Below are 10,793 nucleotides of genomic sequence, written 5' to 3' on the forward strand. Positions count from 1 at the left end.
AGAAAAGAGAGGAGAAGAAGAGAAGCGCATCGGGGACGAGGCGGAATGAAAAGACGAGGATCTCAAAATAACCAAACATTCAACAATGCGCCTGAATTCCTGTGTGGCAGTCAACAGCCTCTGTTGCGTCAAGGGCCTGGTAGGATTGGGTGAGGTCTCGCGGCGGCGAGGGGGGCTGGGGCTGGCCGGGAGGCGCTGTCGAGCGCCATGTTGGGGCGGGGCGGATGGGTGTTCTGGGGGGTCATCCCCGCCCCCCACAGCTTGGTATATACACAGTCCGTCCAATTAGGTAACTGTGCTATCTCCGGAGACCCGTAGATAATATTACCCGTCACCAGGCACTAACTATTCGGCGAAATGAAATAATAGGCAAATTCTGCGAGAACAGTATTTTTTTTTAAAGTTAACAAGTTACGAATCTGTTCCACTTTCCCAGTCCCATCCCCAATCCCGGGTCCCTTTTGATTACCTTTGGTTGCCTGGACAGATGTTTTTTTGTCGAAAAGACTGACAGCGGAATGATAATGACCGAATACATAGACGAGTGTGCGTCCCTTTTTTCCATTCTCTTCCGTTCCTTTAATTCGGAGCCGGTGACTTTATTTTTCTATACACCTATTTTGCCTGTCGGGGAAAAATGAATCGCCGTCTGTTTTGATGAGGGGAAACGTTAAATGGATTTACTATATTGTTTTGTCAATATCATCCCCATTTTGCAGTCAGCGCTTCACATGTTGATTTTTAAAATATTCTCCCTTCTTTGACGATATTTATCATCGTAAATCTTTCCCCCGTGATACGTCTTGCTATGCAATTTGTTCACTTTGTTTGGTTTTGTGTACAGCCCTCGACAGGGATAATTCCCTCTCCGGCGGGCCCATGTACGTTTTCGAAATAAGGTGCTTCTTATATTTTCAAATTGTCTTTCAGTATTTTCTCGTCAGTATCGTAGCTCCTGCAGAATAGGAGTCTTTAGTTCCTTTTTAAATTTGCATTCTTTTTGTATGCTCTTCACTTCCGGATCATTTATCAGATTTCTAATAGTATTAGTTTTATTTCCTACGGACTGTATGTTTATTAAATTGCATAGAAGATTATTAGTCAAAGCCATGGTCCGTATCATTTTTCACCTTTGATACATATTCTTTATATATTGTGCACTTATTGCCATCATTTGTTCTATGTTTAGTATCATATGGCCTTTCTTTACACAATTTTTACACCTGAAGATGCTGCTAGCATATTCATTTGATTTGATGCAGCGTCATTTCACTTGATTGTAAATGCAACTACATTCCTTGCAATCCATTTTATTATAGGTTGGGTGAATCTGTTTGAACGCCTTCAGGCAATGTGAGTCTGTTTTCTAAAGAGAAATTCTTCGACATGTTTTTCCTTGTTTTCTGTTCTGAATGATCGACGTTTGCTCTAACATACACTCGCACACACACATATATATATGTATATATGTATGTAATATATATATATATATATATATATATATATATATATATATATATATATATATATTATCATAAATATCCCTGTTCGACCTTTCTTCCTTGCTTCTTACTCGAATAATAAAAAGTTGTCTTTTGTTAAGTAAGAGGGCAGACAATGTAGGCTGGTAGCATGTGAGGAAGTGAGCAGGAAGCAGTGTTTTCTCCTCAAATTCTATTCACCAACAGCCGAGAGTTTAGCTTAGAGGGGCATAGATGGATACAGTTTTGCTAGGCTAGATCTTAGTTATTCTGTTCTTAAAGCCCAATTTCCTCTACTCTATGTACTGGCAAGACTACTGTCATTTCAGGTCAAGCCCTGGGTAGGCAGAATTTTGAAGCAAACAACAAGACGATGCCCCAGCTTCGGTACTCTAGACGAGGCTGCCACAGCACACGGACGTGCCCGTGATGTCTCCTCCAAGCACTCCTCTGTTTTCCCACCTTTGTTCAAAGCGAGGAGAAAATTGTTAGTCCAATGGACCAAGGAATCTCATGCAACTGATCACTACATTAGCCAACCTAGCAGTAAGTCTGAATTGACAATTGGTCCCAGTTCTCTTTCCCTTCAACTGAAACTCTCATTTTCCCTTGTTCAAATTTTCCTCTCTTAAACAGTCACTGACCAAGAAATCCTAGTAAAACATATCAGATGACTTCTACTAAGTACAATTATTGTTGTCTTGTGAAGTCACATAACTTGTCCTCCATAGTGTTAAAAGTATTATCCCTAACTTAAGAAATCATTCCCTTGTGATTAAGAAATGACAAGTGAGAGTTTCTGTAATGCAAGGTTGTTATCTGGATACGTCTTTTTTCCAGAATTGTGTACGCCTTGGGCCTGTGCAACATCCTCGTTCTTAGAGGCACATAAAGTTGTTGTGTTCATTCTATGTAGCTCTGAGGTTTGTCCTAAGTCGGACTATATGCTGAGCTGCTGTTAGGTCCTGTAAATAATCCATTTTTTTTTTATTTTACTTGTTTTGCTGAAACTAGTGTTCCAGTAAGTTTGCTGAATTCATTCATGTGGTTATGAATAAACCTCTATTCTTTGTTAACAAGTGTTAACTGGCGGCCTGATCTCTTCAGTGTCTGTCCTTTAGAGTTAATTTTAGCCTTATGTGACAGAATTACGTGGGTCTTAGGTGAAGCAAGGCAATATAAATTAAAGTAACTAAATATTAAACTCATTAGCCGAAGGACCCACGTAATAATATATATGTATATGTATATATATGTGTATATATATATATATATATATATATATATATATATATATATATATATGTACACACACATATATATATATATATATATATATATATATATATATATATATATATATATATATATATATATATATATATATATATATATAAGTATAAAACAAATATTAAGCCACTAATACTAATATTCAGTTCATTATACCTCGGGAATAGCTTACACCCAAGTGCTTCGTTACAAGAGAGATTCGAACAGCTGCCTAGCTCAGTCGTCAAAAGTCACTGGTGACCAAGCAATTATCAGTAATAATTCCCCTTGGGTGTTGGGCCTTCCCAAGGTATATTGAACTGGATATTAAACGATGTGTGTGGACTAATATCTGTGAATATGAAAAAATATCACGGCGTGTGTGACACACACACACACGCACACAAACACAGACACACGTATATATACGTATGTATATATGTATGTATATGTATGTATGTATGTCTGTGTATAACTGATTATGTGCTCTGAAAAAAATTGCAGTATTTAATAAAAATAAAACTTCGGTTATTATTTGCTGATTTTGTGTTCATGATGGGTCCCTTAATCTGAATAGCTCCCAAAACACAAAGTATATGAAATCATTTGTTTCAAGAAGTAAAAGTATTTCTCGTTTTGCTTTGAAGGACAGAAAACTGTTCAGAAACGAGTTCCCACAACACGGTGCATAGGAACTGAAGCATTTGGAAAAGTAAAAATCGTTCTCTCGTTGCTTTGAAAGACAAAAGACTTTCCAGAAAAGAATATGATTCACTTTAGCCGCACTTGTTTTGTACGTATTTCAATTTCCTTGCTTTACAGGCATTTAATTTGTGAAAGCGAAAAGTAACGTGAACTTTTTATGCATTATTACGAAAGTCAGCGCCCTGGGAAGTGCAGTACGTTATCCTATGATTATACATTTTTCCTTTCTACAGAAACTGTCTCCTGTAAGAACCTCACTCGCCTCTTCAGTACTCTTTGAACACGGAATGCTCTTCAACGAAGAGCATATTTCTATTGAACTGTTCTAAACCAAAGAATTGATACACCAGAGATGAGAAAATACGCCGATTGTCCGTAAAAACTAAAAGACGTTCCCAGAGAAGTGGATCCTGTTACCTAACTTTAATGAGTACCAAAACCTGAGACGTGAACGATATTCCGTAACTATTATAAAAGCCAGAATAACTTTACCAGACAAGAGAATTTTGTGCTCTGACTGCTAAAATATCAGAATAGCCTCACCATAAAAAAGATAGCACTTCTCCATTGGCTGTAGGACGCAGAGACAAGAATGATTTCATCCCAGCTGCCACACAAGCTAAAATAGTCACTCCAGAGGATGGAAAGATTTAGTCAAGCTGGTACAAGACCTTGAAGAGAAGAGTACGATTTTAATCTAACTACCACAAGGGTGACCGGAAAATTCCGTCACCGTAAATTCCACCACGAAAAATTCAACCAGGAAAATTTCACAATGGGTGAATTCCTTCACGGTATACTCCACCATGGCAAATTCCACCGGAATAAACCGCAGATTTAGATAATTTTCATACTGAGTGAAAGAGCTCTTGATCGGTGGATGATATTGGAAGGCACATTTTATACACCGATCTTTCTTGGTCTCTGTACAGTCTTTAGTAAGGTGAATGTAACTAAAGCAGTTGAAACAAGGCGTGAGTTTTGCAAATACCTCCTTAAATCTAATGGCGGTCATTGTTGTTTCATGATAATTGTCCAGCACTTATGTTGGGTATTTGTACTTACCGTTGGTTTCTTACCTTTATTTATTTGAATTCTAGGCTTTCCCTTGGCATGCCATCTACCTTTTTATCTTTTACCATTTAGTTCAACTTTGAAGCCCTCGACCATGGCTTCAACATTCATCACATCAGAGAAGGGCAAACGCAAGATTTGCGATGAAGAAAATCATATATACGAAAACAGTACCAAAACCAATACAAGGCATACTGGCGTTGTGAGCGTTTTTATAAAGGTTGCCGACATAGACTACATACAACTTACAACTTCAGTGAACTAGAACTAATATTTTCACTGGGCTGCCATAATCACTCAGCAAGCAGTGCACACGTCAATGCCCGAAAGGCAGTTTGCTCAATGAAGTATGCAGTCATGAAAACGGGCACAGTATCTTCACGTGAGGTAATACCTGCTGCTTTACCAGATCTCGATAAGGAAGCTCAATCACAGTTGTAAACAATTCCTGGACTTTCACGTAACATACGTAACTGGAGGTATCGTGCTTCAGAAATCCCAGCACTTCCAACTCGTAGGTCAGGGTTTGAAATTCCTGATACAGTTAAATACTTAGAAAATTGGTCCTTGTTTTTGGCCTTTGACAGTGACATTGATGATCCGGACAGAATTTTAGTTTTTTCCTCAGAAAAAGAGTTTGATGATCTAGAAAGCTCTAAAATTTGGGCCTGTGATGAGACTTCCAAGGTATCTCCTAGTTTGTGGTGTTAGTCAGTGACACTACATATGATCATTGGAGGGTCATGTATGCCTTACTACTTCCTGGCCAAAAAGAAGCCTCATGTCATCCTCTTCTGTCTGCTATGCGTGATTTAATTAAGGGCAAATTGTCGACCTGTGACCTGTCTCATGGACTTTGAAAAAGCTTTCCATAATTCAATTGCTTCTGTATTTCCACATTCAGAAAGAGTTGGCTGTGTTTTTCATCTCGGACAGTCTTGTTGGCGGAAGATATGTGCACTTGGTTAAAAAGTTAAGTATACCTTAGTTTAACCAGACCACTGAGCTGATTAACAGCTCTCCTAGGGCTGACCCGAAGGATTAGATTTATTTTACGTGGCTAAGAACCAATTGGTTACCTAGCAACAGGACCCACAGCTTATTGTGGAATTCGAACCACATTATGACGAGAAATGAATTTCTATCACCAGAGATAAATTTCTCTAATTCTTCATTGGCCGGTCGGGGAATCGAACGCTGGGCCAGCAGCGTCCTAACTGAGAACTATACCCACCCCTCAAACGAGGAACTACAGTATGTGCACTTGGTGAGAGTATGAGATTACAACACCGATGAGAGATTTCAGCATAAAATTAAGTGTTTTTGGGCATAAGCATTTTTACTAATTGAAGACGATGTCAGTGCATTTAAAGATTTGTCTGATGATGAAGACATCCCTTCCGAGTTTCACTTATTTTGTGACTACAATGCATTGGGATGGTGAGGGAACGCTGTGTTCGTTGATAAAGAGAAACCCCACTTTTTCCTATTCAACTCCGGAATATAGGCGACACGTTTGAAATGACTTACTAAGATCAAATAATAAGGTGGAAGGGTTCCACAATGCTTTGTGCTCATCGATGACATCCACACATCCAAATTTGAGGAAACTGCGCACCGTACTTAAAGCGGAGAAAGTATTAAGCCAGGCAAAAATAGCGCACATTGAACGTGGAGACTCAACAACAAAAAAAGACCTATCAAATTATTGAAGCACGACTGAAGAAGCTAGTGCAAGAATATTAAAATGAAAACCCTCTGCAATTTTTAAGAAGTATTGCACGCAATTTGTCTAAAGGGAATTTTGTTTAAATGAATTGAACTTTTTTTCTTAACTGCTTTTTTAATGTACTCGCTGTTATTTCTTATCATAATGTCAGAATAAAATGTGAGCTAAAATTTCTGCTTTTTCTTTCTTATATTAAAAATTTGTTGTTGTGGCGGAATGTACCATGGTGGAATATACTGTGGTGGAATTTACCTATAGCGAAATTTTCCTGGTGGAATTTACCGTGGTGGAATTTACCGAGAACCACTACAAGATCCTGAATAGCTTTTGTGAAGATAAAGATTTTGCCCCAGCTGTCACTAGATCATGAACATTTTCTCCAGAGAAGAGAAGTACTTCCACTTCAGCTGCCTTAAAAGTCTTTTAAGAGAAGAGAAGTATTTGATCCCAGGTGACACATGTGTCAAAAAAGACTGTCTCCGAAACATTGTTAAAAATGATCTCATTTCAGGACATCGTTGCTCAAGATACTGACCAGCATATGGGGTCCAAGTTACAGAAGGGTCCGTTTGCTTCAAGTTCACCATATGTGACTACACCTTGTACTCTCCCTGACACCGGAAATGTCATAGGAAATGCCACATTTTGTGCAAAGATAATTACACTGCATGGAGTGTTTTATCCTCTTTGTATCTTCTCGTGGAAGTAAGAAATCATTAAGAACTCCTCAGAAACCTGTCTTTTCATCGTTACTAATTTGCTCTCTTCAAATGTGCCAAGAATCGCTACTTTAGTTACTACATATGTGCTACCTGATTCATTATCAGTTTGTCACATACTGAAGACCTTCTAGATACCATCGTCCCATTTTCTTTTATGCAACGATATGCAGTTGGTGTTTGCCATTTTTACCATTACCATTTCTTCTGTCTTTCCCTCTTCATGAAATATCCACAACAACACAATTTCCGACCTTTTTTTGTTTACGTTCACTGTTATTACGGTGTATGAAGAAACAAACTCTTTCTCTCGTTTACTCTTTCCCGCGCTGTATTGCAGTTATAAAGCAAATACTGTTCCCGTTTTCGATAACTAGTAAAATGTTTAACTTTTTACGAGCGGACAGCATCCGTCTAAGCCCTAAGGTTTCAAACCACGACGGAGGTAATAATTACCATAACTGACGTTTTGTAAATTAAAATTTCAATCCTAGATCATTTCCTGGGTTAACATTAAAAATAAAGTTTTCCGAAACTTTTCAGTGCCAACCTTCGTTCTCAAAGTTGCTGCGCTAGTTGGTTTAACTGATCAGTAGCTTCTCCCCCCCAACACCCGTCTCTCTCTCTCTCTCTACCCATGAGCGCTTCGTTTGATGCCATGAGTGTTAAGCGAGCGTTTAAACTAGTGTGTAGAAACAAATATACTTACACATATACATACACAGAGGCGCTCACTTACACAAAGGTGCGGGGAACAAAGGGGAAATGCAGTATCAACGGTGTTCACTATACCCTGAGAGTCAGTTTAAACTGTAAGGACTAAAATGTCCACCATGCAAATATGATTAGCTCCTTCCCCTTTGCTGACCCGAATTTTCTTTAATGGAATTTAAAGGTTTTTTGTTCTCTCTCTCTCTCTCTCTCTCTCTCTCTCTCTCTCTCTCTCTCTCTCTCTCTTCTCGACACGTTTCTGTTGGGTAATTCCATTTTAGGTTTGAACAAGCCCTAAAGGATAGTTTTTTGATGCAAACGACAATGTTCTTTTGACATTTTTATTTACCTTTTTATCGCCAAAGCATTTGACTTGTTTTTTCCTGGTGTTCAAATTTTTAATTCACATGAGTATTGATTTTTTAAATCCATATATAACATCAATTGTGTTGGCCAAATTTATCATTGCTGCCTCTCGCATGACTATGCAGTCTTGGAGACACCTATTTTTTACGCACCACACACACACACACACACACACACGCGCGCACACACAAACACATATATTTTATGTAAAAAATACAGGTCTTCAAGATTGCATAGTCATGCGAGAGGCAGCAATGATAAATTTTACCAACAAAATTGATGTTATACGTGGATTAAACAATCAATACTCATGTGAATATATATATATATATATATATATATATATATATATATATATATATATATATATATATATATATATATATATATATATATATATATATATATATATATATATATATATGAATTATTTAAACAAAATATCAAATTTTTACCAACAAAATTGATGTTATACGTGGATTAAAAAATCAATACTCATGTGAATATATATATATATATATATATATATATATATATATATATATATATATATATATATATATATATATATATATATATATATATATATATATATATATATATATATACAGTTATATATGAATTATTTAAACAAAGTATCAAATGTTATGAACTTATTTATCAATTAATTATTGTTTTTAATATACAGGTCTTCGGATATTCACCTAAAATTGTTTTATATTATATATTTTATATCTTTGGCGAATCTTTTCTCTTGGTGAAACTGATTCAAACCATACTCATTCTAATGAAAAGAATCATAAGGTGCTACGTTAAATTTTTTGAGGCCCTGGCACCAAGGTTATGTAATGGAAGTTTTGACTAAAAATTAAGAGAACTAAGTTTATTTTAATTTACTGCTGCAACATTGCACACACACGTGGTATGGATATTTACAGCAGAACAGGGGTTCCTATTTACTGTTAGACTGTAAGAAGGAATGTATGAAATTTGGGGCATAAGGCCTGGCGCTGAGGCCGGGGAGGGCATTCAGCGCCGTTTATTGTTAGAGGAATTGTATACCTAACTGCCACGGAATTAAATCTCACGTACATGTACAGCAGATGATGTTCCCGATGAGAAGGAAAATACTGTGAACACGGAAGTTGGAAGCACCCTTAAAAAATACTTACGACGGGCTCACGAAAATAGCGAGGATATGTGAGTTGGAAATGTAGGTTTCTGTTGAGGATAAAAATGAAAACCACACAACAAGAGACTCAAGAATATGAAGCTGATGGGACCAGACCACTTTGGCTCTGTCTAAAACGGGCCAACCTCATCCGTCGAAAGATATTCCAGTGAATGAATGAATGAATGATTTGACGGATATGACGAGATTATACATACATACATACATACATATATACATACATACATACATACATACATACATACACGTACATGTATGGATATATTTAAATATAGGAAAATAAATCTACAGCTTTTGTAGAAGATCTGCTAGAATGTACCGGCCATTCTTGTCTCGGCCCTCTGAGAGAAGGCTTCTCCTGAGGTCCCTAAGACTGAGGCATTCAGTCAGCAAATGTTTGACAGTCAAAGGGACCAGGCATTCATCACAGTATGGTTGATTTCCTTTTGCTGCTAAAAACTTGTGTGTGAGGCTGATATGCCCTATCCTTAGGCGGCAGAGTGCAGTTTTCCATTTTCCATTTTGCTATACTTCCAAGAAATATGACTCGTAACTTCTTTTATTTTGTTTTCCACAACTGTATTTCAACGTTGCTGTCATATACTCCTAACAAGAGATCTGATATTTGACATGAAGTCGTAGCATAGAAGTCTGTATTTTTTTTGGAAGCAAATCAGCTATAGTTTCTTTTGCTAGTTGTTCAGCCTTTTCATTACCAGACGCCCTTACATGTGCTTGGGACACGACTACATTTTGTTTCTATTCCTTTGCAATTCATTAAATAAAGCAACTCTTGAATTTTTCTAACCAATGGATTAGCAGAGTTAAAAGTACTTAGACTTTGCAAAACACTCTTTGAGTTACTAAAACTAGTAAAATTTCCTTCGTCAATAGTTGCTATTCTTTTAATAGCAGTTAAAATAGCAGTTAAAATTTCAGACGTCTCGGCAGGTAGTGCACTTCCACAATACAAATGATTACTATATGCTCCAGTTCCAACGCCAGTACTGGATTTGTAGCCGTCAGTAAATATAAAAGTTGAGTTTTTATGTTCTTTGACATGTTCTATAAAATTCGAGCGGGTTCCCACCCCTGTCATTCTCTTTAGTGTCAATAGAGCAATGGCAAAATGTTATCTCAGGTAACTTCTATGGAGGGTTGGTTGTTATTTTGAATGGAAACACCTCATTCCTGGCAATTTGAAGATTATTCAAAATCTGTTTCACCATATATCCATAGGGTTGTGGAAATCTTTGGTGTGACTCATAGTACCTAAAATGATTTTTACTGTTAGTTGTCTGAAAGGTTGCAGAGTTAGGAAGCCTTTGTAATCTGTACCAACATCGTGCAATGGGAGACTGACGATGGAGGTCTAAAGGTAGTTTGCCATCATCTACTAGAGGGCCTGGAATAGGTGAAGTTCTAAAAGCACAGGTGATCACCCTGATTTCAGCATGGTGTACAGTCTAAGATCTTTAAACGACTTGTCGTAGCTGATGAATTATTTCACACCCATAGTTCGGTTGCGAAAAGAGGAAGGCTTTATA

The sequence above is a fragment of the Macrobrachium rosenbergii genome, chromosome 43, assembly GCF_040412425.1.
Source record: "Macrobrachium rosenbergii isolate ZJJX-2024 chromosome 43, ASM4041242v1, whole genome shotgun sequence".
NCBI classification, from domain to species: Eukaryota; Metazoa; Arthropoda; class Malacostraca; order Decapoda; family Palaemonidae; genus Macrobrachium; species Macrobrachium rosenbergii.